This window comes from Austrofundulus limnaeus, unplaced genomic scaffold (assembly GCF_001266775.1).
Source record: "Austrofundulus limnaeus strain Quisiro unplaced genomic scaffold, Austrofundulus_limnaeus-1.0 Scaffold2002, whole genome shotgun sequence".
NCBI lineage: Eukaryota > Metazoa > Chordata > Actinopteri > Cyprinodontiformes > Rivulidae > Austrofundulus > Austrofundulus limnaeus.
In genome coordinates this window covers 23820-24627 of record NW_013954404.1, presented here as the reverse complement: position 1 = coordinate 24627, position 808 = coordinate 23820, and positions in this window count along the sequence as shown.

Below are 808 nucleotides of genomic sequence, written 5' to 3'. Positions count from 1 at the left end.
AGCCTGAGGAGCACAGGAACAGGAAGTGTCACCTGACTCAGCCTGAGGAGCACAGGAACAGGAAGTGTCACCTCAGGTCAGCCTGAGGAGCACAGGAACAGGAAGTGTCACCTGACTCAGCCTGAGGAGCACAGGAACAGGAAGTGTCACCTGACTCAGCCTGAGGAGCACAGGAACAGGAAGTGTCACCTGACTCAGCCTGAGGAGCACAGGAACAGGAAGTGTCACCTGACTCAGCTGTCAGCTTGTTTAGCAGAAAACAGATTCTAATCTCACCTGAGATCTCTGGTTCACCTGTTTATAATGAAACACCTGATCTGACCCCTGACCTGCCTGTTGACTTCATGGTTTTCTGTAAGTCCAGACGCAGCCASAGTCAGTCCTGACCTGACCCAGGTGTGCCAGGTATCTGCTCACCTGTCTCAGCTGCCAGCAGATGATGGATGTCTCCTGGTCACTGATCCACAGCAGGAATGTCAGCTATTCTGTCTCCACTGMAGCATCCTGCTGCTCACCTGCCTCACACAGGTGCTCACATGACTGTCCAGGCTCCCATTGGTCCAACAGGAAGTGCCCAGTGATCACTAACTGTAGACCTGTTCCTCACCTGAGCGCTTGATCTGGGTGGGTCCAGATGAAAAACCCAGATCAGTTCTTCAGAGGATCATCTGATTGTTAGTAAACATCAGGGAGGTGAGGACAGGTACCTGAAGACCTCCTGCTGAGGGAGGACAGGTACCTGAAGACCTCCTGCTGAGGGAGGACAGGTACCTGAAGACCTCCTGCTGAGGGAGGACAGGTACCTGAA